Source organism: Pinus tabuliformis, chromosome 8 (genome assembly GCF_031772625.1).
Source record: "Pinus tabuliformis cultivar Carrire ecotype Pingquan chromosome 8, CPIR1, whole genome shotgun sequence".
In the NCBI taxonomy this organism is placed as follows: domain Eukaryota; kingdom Viridiplantae; phylum Streptophyta; class Pinopsida; order Pinales; family Pinaceae; genus Pinus; species Pinus tabuliformis.
This window is the reverse complement of record NC_142294.1, coordinates 414468241-414477103: the sequence shown is the minus strand read 5'-3', so window position 1 is coordinate 414477103 and position 8863 is coordinate 414468241. Positions and strand designations below refer to the sequence as shown.

The 8863-nt window shown below is 37.1% G+C and overlaps 1 pseudogene; it reads left to right on the top strand.

The window, feature by feature from the left end:
• The first annotated feature begins 6152 nt into the window (after positions 1–6152).
• LOC149235820 (E3 ubiquitin-protein ligase RZFP34 pseudogene) lies at positions 6153–7216 on the top strand (annotated as a pseudogene).
• The last annotated feature ends 1647 nt before the right edge of the window (positions 7217–8863 follow it).

Sequence of the window (8863 nt, the reverse complement as noted above, 5' to 3'; positions counted from 1 at the left end):
TTTTCCAGGGAACTTCGACGCATCCCATATCACAATGAAGCGACCCCTCTTACGTTGAGGTAGTGAAGTAACTTCCTACGTTTGAAGCTGTCTCTATAGCATAGTTTATAGTCTAGTGCCTAATTTCAACTGCAGGTGGCACTAAGGCTCTTCTTCCTTCTTCAAAGTGAAGATGTAGGGACAGGGTTGTTCCTGTACAGCTTCAACTTTTTGCCATTTACTCTTCCTTGAACCAATTCTCCATTTAAATTTGTTAATTGAATTTTGCATCCATCAGTAATATGCTTGATAATGTATGGGCCCAACCAATGCATCTTGAATTTTCCTAGAAATTTTACAAACCTATTGTCAAAAAGGAGAACAGGGTCTTCTACCTAGAACTCTTTTTTCTTAATATTTCTTTCATGTCAGGCCTTTTCTCTTACTTTTTGTACTTGCTGATGAAATCCTGCTATAAATATATCTTCCTCCAAAGGAAGCAACTGCGACATTCTTTCCTCCATTATATCAGGGTCTGCCATATCTATAAAAGATGCAATAATCAAGCTAGGCATGATGTACTCCATGGGCATCACAACTTCTTGCCCATGAAATAACCTAAAGGGTGACTGACCTATCAAATTTTTACATATGGTCTTATAAGCCCATAACACTACTAGAATTCAAAAGTCCCATTCTTCTCTATTCACATTGCATACCTTATTAAGTGTGTTCTCCAAAATCTTATTAAATTCTTCTATTGCTCCATTGGCCTGGGGATAATAAGGGGTACTATTTTGATGATAAACTTGGAACTCCTCACTCAATGCTTCAATAGTCTTATTTAGGAATTGTGAATCTTGGTCACCCATCAAAATCTTCAGACATCCAAATCTAGACATTATGTACTCAAAAATAAACTTCGTAGCAGTCTTTGTGTTGCAATCCCTTACTGGTTGTGATTCAGCCCATCTTTTCAAGTAATCAATCACTGTAATTATGTACCTTGCACCACTCCTCTTTCTAGGTGGGTTGATGGGTCCAACAAAACCAATGGCCCACTTATCAAAGACCTGCAATGTAACTTGTCATACCAGTAGCATCTCATATCTTATTGAAGGCTTCTCTATTATTTTACAGACACCACATGGTCGATAGTACTCCTTCTCATCTTTATGTAGTGTAGGCCAACACAATGCTGCTCTCAAAATCTTTTGCACAGTAGCTATTCTTGCATAGTGTCCACTAGCTGCGCCTTCATCAGTTTCTGCTAGAATCACCTATCTTTCATGTTCAAGAACATATCTACACAGTATCTCATCTAGTCCCATATTACATAATTGTCCTACTATTAATGAAAAGCCAGGTTCTTTAACCACTAATTCTTTATTTTGCTGCATAGTATACTCCAAAAGAGCCATTCATGTGGCCAAAAACTAAATGATATTTGCGAAATGGTCATTTGCAACTCTGATTACAAATAACTATGCATCAAGGATATTATCCTCTATGTTGGTTGGTTCTTCCCCTGTTTCTAGTCTTGAAAAATGGTCAGGTCTTGCATTCAGTCTCCCTACTTTAAAAATTTCAAATTCATATTCCTGGAATAATAGTAACCATCTGCAAATATTTCCTCCTAAGACGTCCTTATTAACCAAATACCTTAGCGTAGAATGATTTGTAAACATTTTAAAGTGTGACCCTAGCAAATAGTGTCTAAACTTCTATAAATCATATACCATGGTCAGTCCTTCCCTTTCTGTAGTGGTGTGATTATTTTCCATTTTATATAACTTTCTACTTGCAAAATATATAGGATGATCAATCTCTCCTACACCAAGTTGTGCCAGTACCACTCCCAAGGCTATACAAGAGGCGTCCACATGGACATGGAATTCCTTATTCCAATCAAGAACACTAGTATAGGTGCAGCTACCATTTTTTCTTTCAATATTTCGAGGCTTTTCTGACATCCTTCATTCCACTGAAAAGTTACATCCTTCTTCAACAATTTCTCCATAGGAGTAGTGATCTGAGCATACCCCTTGATTAATTTACTATAATACCCAGTATGTCCCAATATAGGGTGAAGTTGTCTTACTATCTTAGGTGGAGGCAAGTTCACAATGATAGCACTCTTATAAGGGTCCACCATTAGTCCTTGCTTATAGACAATATGTTCCAATAATATGTCAAACGGTACATAAAATATGCACTTATTTAGGTTCAAAGAGATCTAATATTGTCTACACGTTTCGAGCATAAGTCTTAAACTTCTAATATGTTTGCTCAACAATCCAAATATTGTCCAATCATCAAAATATACCTCTAAAAACTTGTGGATGTATTCCTTAAAACTTGCAACCACCACCCTATAAAATATAGCAGGGGCATTTTTTTATTCCAAAAGGCATTATAATGTATTGATATGAGCCCCATTTTGTAGAAAATGTGGTCTTATGTCGATCTTCAGGTGCAAGCTTAATCTGATGATAGCCTGAGATCTCCTATTATACCCTTCATCTCTGAAAACTTGGTGGGAAACAGTTAATATTCATGAAGTAACTTTGTAACTTCACTGGCTATCTCCTCATCCCAATAGTCTCCTATTATTGCAAACTTGGGTTCTTTCTCTGATCCTATGTTTACCTCCTTAGTCTTTTATGGCTTAATTATGTCTAGTATATCTAGCTCAAGTCTAGTTACTTTGCGTTATCCTTCTGATCCAAGTGGATATTGGTGGCCACCCTCCTATTCCACTTAGACCCACAACATTGTCTCTCTCATTTTTTCATTTTCCTTAATTGTAGCACAGTTTACTGTTTTTCACAGTTTTTTGGGTCATAAACTTCCAGAGTCGTTTTGAGGCCCTAAATGATGTTTTTCGGGGAAACGGATAGACCGGAAAAGTCTTATGAAAAATGTAATTTGTTCTTTTTTTGGCCTACTCTTCGAGATATTTGAAACGAGGTATTAATATATCCAAATGGAGATCGTATGCCAAAGTTACGACCCCAGGAAATTGATGTACCAATTTACCTAAACGGGGCCCACAATTTTAGTGCTTCATCTCTTAGGGTTAGATTTCTAGATGTTTATGGTTTTCCATTGTTTCTCAATAATAAATAGGCCTTAGAGCCTCATTATAACACATTTCAGAGGCATGTAGCTGCCACATCTCTTCTTAGAGATAACCTACCATCACCTGAGCTAGTCTGATTTCCATTATGTTTGTAAGCATATTTCAGTATTTGATATTAATGAAATGAAGTGTTATTTCTACTTCATCTTTGTATTTATGGTTGTATTTGTAATTTGTTTCTGTTGTTGTTTAAATTTAGATTGGTGGTATCAAAGTGGTATGCTCTTTCTCTATTTTCCTTTTCATGTCCCCAACGAGGTTAGCATATAAGGAGTTAGGGCTTGAACTTATCAAACCTTTGCAAGACCAGCCTCACAAATATCGACGACCTCCCATGGGGGAAGAAAAGAAAGACGAGGGGGTAGGAGATCCTTTCAAAATCTAGCTCAAAGAATCCCTCGAGTGACAAAGGAACGTGATGATGGATAACTTTTCCCAGATCCTTCAGCGGCTACCCAAGGGCGGCACATCTACTTCCAACAACTACTCTGGAAGTGCCACACCCTTTAAGGTACAAGTTAACTTTGAAATTCCCATATTTGAGGGTCAGATAGATGTGGATGGTGTAGATAAATGGTTAAATCTGTTAGAAGCATATTTTTCTGTTCATGATTTTTCCAGCCAGGAAAAGATTAGTTTTACTCTTCTCAAAGCCGCCCCCCACATCAAGGACTAGTGGGAAACCTATTGTGAGCAGAAGGATGAAAGTACACCCTCACTATTTTCAGTCGCAGCCACTTGAGATTCATTTCAGGATGCCATCAAGGAGCAGTGCTACTCTGTTGGGATTTATGAGGATAAATACATAAAGCAGACCACAATGCGACAGGTAAGGAACTAAGACGTGTTGGACTTTACCAATGTTTTTCACACCCTTCACACGAAGTTGGGTATCAAGGATTCTGAGAAAAATTTGGTACTTAAGTATTGCGGATTTCTACACAGGTACATCCAGGATAAGATGGAGTTCCTGGACATCTCCTCTCTTGACACGAAATACCAATATGTTGTCAAGATCGAGTAAAATCTTAAACAGAAAAAGTGAGACTTTGGATTTGTGAATCCAGAGCAAGGGAAAGGCACCCGAAAACTACAGAGCAAAGGGAAAGGCCAAGGAGGGGTGACCTAGGAGAACCCACCGAAGCCGCAAGCAAAGAACAACACCACAAAGACAAAGAAGGACATGGGAAAGTGGTGTGAGTTCCATAAGAGCTCCACTCACAACACAAGTGATTTTCAGGCCAAGCAGTCACTAGTGCCCGAGCTGAAGGCTTCTGAGTCTGATGAATGTTTTGACTCTGAGTCAGAACCCGACAAGGGGAATGAAAAGGGAATGCAGATCACTGACAATGATCCCAGTGCCACTATGGCCACCACCAAGATCCATAAGATTGAGCTTGAATATCCAAAAGAAGGGGAGCATCTATTCCACTCACAGATGTGGGTGAAGGCTTCTTCGATGTAGTTCATTGTCGATAGCAGGAGCCAAAATAACCTAATTTTAGCAGAGGTCATGAAGTGGTTGGGCCTACCGACTATATCACATCCACAATCATATACCATTGGGTGGCTTTACCAAGGACGAGATCTCCGCATTTCGCCTTCCCTACAACATCAAGCCCTTCAAATTTGTTTTTATTTCATTAAAACACATTCACAAAAACTAGATTCGATCATCCTTGTATATTTTCATTTTAAATTAGCGAAATTGAAAATGAATATGTTTTTACTACTATTGCGTGAATGGTTACATTGGAAATTTAATTACACGTAATAGTTTGTAATCTTCAATTAGCATTGAGTAGGTAGGATCATATTTTATGTTTTGAATAAGTATGCTCTCCTCCTGCGTTTTCACACGATCTCGAGGATCAAAAAGTAGAATGTTTATAAATGTTTTTAGGATTGCAATATGCTTGTCTCCATTTGCTAAAAAAATTATCCTAAATCAATAAAATATCCTAGGTTGTTTTAGGGTTAGAATAAAATTTAAATTCTTTTTAAAAAGATTTCAATTTTAAAGAAATATAAAAAAAAATTAAAAAGAAATTTAGGAATGAAATTCAGTTTGTTTTTAAATATTTTTAAAATAACATAAAAATTAAAAAAAAATCATTAAAAAAAAATTAATTTCTTTTTATTTCTTTATTCATACAAACAATGAATAAAACAATAAAGAGGTCGAATCATATATTAAAAAGCCCATGCATAAAAACAAACATACAAAATCCCATACGACATTGAACAAAACCAAAGGCCCGAAGTTATTCGCCCTAGAGAAATTTGCATTACGAGTTGCAATTAGATTTATGTTCTCGTTCTGCCTCTTTAAACCTGCAAAAAAAAAAAAACTCTGCGCTATTCAACCAAGCGGTCGAGGGGGACAATTTGAATTAAACTAAAAAAATGCGCTAGTGAAGTTGGGAAGATCCACTCTTTTGGGGAAATCATGGGCTCAATCACAGAGAAAATCTCGGGAATGAGGCGAAAATCCGGTAGAAATATCGTCATCCACCATCTATCATTTTGTTGCGGCTTATTCTGATCCAGAATTTCGATTTCTCCGGCATGAGAAATCTTCAGCTCCAAAATTCATTGAACATTCGGTGATGTAGGTGAAGTGATATGGCTATTTCACATTCTTTTATGGCGGTTTTAACTGCCCACAATTTTTATGCATCCACTAAACTTAATCAGAGAAAAATCCTCAAAATTCATGTAAAGTCGGCCTCTCGATTTCCTGTGATCTCCTGCCGATTTCACACGATTTCCTGTATCCCCATATCCCAGGCTTTAAGGCTGATGAAGAATTCGTTGGATACGTCAAGGGCTACCAAAGAATTTTTTATTTAACTTGTACTGATCACCGTGGGACTCCACGATCTCCAGCTCGGACCTATACATTGGAAGCACAAGGAGTCGTGAAGAGTAAACCCGGAAGAATAGAAGGGGAAGGAGGTATCGACAACATTGTTCCTCCTCCTCTCCTCTTCTGCATTTCTGAAACTCAAACACCTCTCCTCTGAAAACCATGGAAGGCGGGGTCGTCTTTGAAGCTATGCAAAACCCACTGGATCGCCTGAACACTGGAAAGATGGAACATGGTTGCGCCCATTACAGGAGACGATGTCGGATTTGGGCCCCTTGTTGCAATGAGATCTATGCTTGTAAGCAATGTCACAATGAATCCATGAGCCATTTAAAGGACCCCTTGTTGCGCCATGAGCTCCCAAGATACAAAGTTGAATGGGTTATTTGTTCTCTCTGTGACCCAGAAAAATGTCAAGCAAATTTGCGAAAACTGTGGTGTTAAAATGGGGGATTATTTCTATTCAACGTGCAAGTTCTTTGATGATGATATCTCAAAGCAACAATATCATTGTGATGATTGTGGCATATGCAGGGTAGGAGGACGGGATAATTTTTTTCCATTGCCAGAAATGTGGTTGTTTCTATACGGTTAGTTTGCAGAAGGGCCAACCCTGCGTAGAGAACTCAATGCGCCACAACTGTCCAATTTGTTTTGAGTATCTTTTTGATTCTTTAAAGGCAATAATTGTTCTCCGTTGTGGTCATACAATGCATGGAGAAGCTTTGGCTATAAATTTTCCTTTGCATCTCCATCATATGCCTGATGAGAGTGTGAATACAAGTAATCATCGAGATCGGCTTTTAAGAATGGTCAAAAGCTTGTCTCCAAATTTGGTAACGTTGGTGGAGCAAGAAGCCAACACTAATACTGCACCTTTCTTTCCCAGGTTCATGGAGACTTTGAGTTATTACACTGCTATGTTTGAATCTTTGGATGTAACTCTGCCAAGGGATAGCAAAGAGCGTGTCAGCGTGGAGCAGCACTGCCTAGCACGTGATATGGTGAATGTTATTGCCTGTGAAGGTGATGAAAGAGTAGAGAGGCATGAGCTTTTTGGTAAGTGGAGGTCCCGTCTGACTATGGCTGGCTTTAAATCTTACCCGCTGAGTGCACATGTTAACTCCACTATCAAGGTTGTCTTGAACTCCTATAATGAAAATTACAAAACAATTAAAAAAAATAAAAGTCAAAAAAATCAAAACAATGCAAAACATTTTTTTTAGATTTGATTTAATTATGTTTTATTTATTTCTAGTTTTTTTTTAATAACCATACAAAACAAATATTAGTTTTAAAGTTTTTAATTCAAAAAAAAAAAAAAAAAAACTAAAACAATTAAAAAAATAATGAAAACAATTAAAAAAACAAATAAAAAAATCAAAGCAATTAAAAAATATAAAAAAAAAAAAATCAATTAAACAAAATAAAACAAATTGCAAATGGACATTTCATAACAGCTGAAAACATTTTACGCTAACTTGTTTTGTTGGAGTTAGGAACTAGCGCGCAAAGGCAACAGGTAAAAAATTCATTTAATTTTATTTTGGTTGCTAAGCATTCATACTCATTCTTGCATTTTATATCTTTCAAAAATCTCTTACAGTTTTCATGCAGGATATGTACTAAGCTTTTACAGGTGTTCGATGATCCAAGTCCATGCAGATGTGATCTCTCGAGAAATCACATTCATCATTGAAAGCTTGAAGGAGTTAATTACAAATGTCATGACAATTTTCACTACAGAGAAATATTTTGTTGTCATGATTTGTTTCCCACACTTCTCCTTCAAAGCCTCATCAGTCATCCATGTTAAAGTCCATTGATTCATTGCCTTATCCATCATGACTTCATACATGTCTACTTTTTCTGAGTTGCATACATTTTTGCCTACCTTTCAATTCATCTTTTTGCCTCATGAATAAACCATCCATCTCTCTACATTGCCTTGCTTTCCTTGCCATAAAAACTGTTTGGCCATAACATCTTGTATCTATAGTACTACCAATCATTTTGTATGAACTCGCGTTGACTGATGTGGGATTCCTTAAGGCCCACCTTTCAACAAGTCTTGACCCATCGACCTCAACACCTTATCCGGGACAAAGACTAGAGTCATTATTAGTACCTTGAGGCTTGCATGCCCTAATGGCAAGTCTTCTCGCCAATGAACAATGGGAATACATTAATGTCTCTTGTTTGTTGGATCTTGTAAGTGGCTTGACATCAGCTCATTCATTCGCACTTCGCAAGATGTACTTGGGTACCTTGGCACTCATTGACATTAATGGTGAGTTTGCCTCGCATTGGTTAACGACATTCATCAACGGTCGGTAATCCAATGACTTCTTTCCATGTTCTACATCGACACATTCATTCACATGGAAAGAACTATGCCACAATATGGGACGAGATGAAGACTATATGATTCAGGAGTAGATTCAATAGATTCAGTAATAGTAATAAAGGATCCACATTCACGACTTCATCCATCATATATGCAACCAAGACACAGATCACATTCTTGTATTCTTCATTCCATGATTCAACAGCAGAAGCTACACTTTTCTACATATACACAGTTTGTCCACTCAGGTAAGTAAAGGTATGTTCTTTTCTAGCTTTTTATCATACAATTCCTTTAATACTAAAATTATAATTTTTGGAAAATGTTTCACCATGTTCATATTCACATCCATACTCCATTATCACCTTCCATATGTCATATATGTCCTTTCTACACATATCATCCTAACCAGCATACTTTTTCCAAACAACTACTATTGCATTATGATTCAAATGTTACATGTTTTGCAAATAATGATCAAAGAAAGAATGGTTGATTAAATGTTTTCAAAGTCTTTTGATGCAAC